The following is a 465-nucleotide window of genomic DNA, read 5'->3' as shown; positions in this document are numbered from 1 at the left end:
ACTTTTAAACAATTTTAGGACGTAATAAATTTGTAACATAAAGTATAATAGCCTTCCTTGCCCAATAGGTTACAATTGTTTAATAATCTAAACATGTTCTATTACTTCCCATTTCTAGAATTCACCCCCATTTTTGTCTAAAATAATGTAAAGTTTCCTGTAATATTAAACTCGGATTGTTAGATTTAAAATGAACGAAATTTTATATATTTAGACTAAGCATAGAAAGTAGATTTTTGCATTAATTTTATAATACTTTACAGATTTATCAATTTTTTTTACATGGGTACTTTATTTTTTTACTCTTTACTTACCGCTTATTACCATAAATGATTTTAACATATAGTACCAAAAACTAGCTCATTTGTATAGCTATAATTCTAAACTTAAGCAATTTTGTTTGCTTTTGAATTTAGTCTTTATTTATATTTTATATCATGTGGATTCAATGTTAATCTCTAAGGT

This window comes from Artemia franciscana, chromosome 19, assembly GCF_032884065.1.
Source record: "Artemia franciscana chromosome 19, ASM3288406v1, whole genome shotgun sequence".
NCBI classification, from domain to species: domain Eukaryota; kingdom Metazoa; phylum Arthropoda; class Branchiopoda; order Anostraca; family Artemiidae; genus Artemia; species Artemia franciscana.
The sequence above is the reverse complement of the archived record's forward strand: the minus strand, read 5'-3'. Positions refer to the sequence as shown.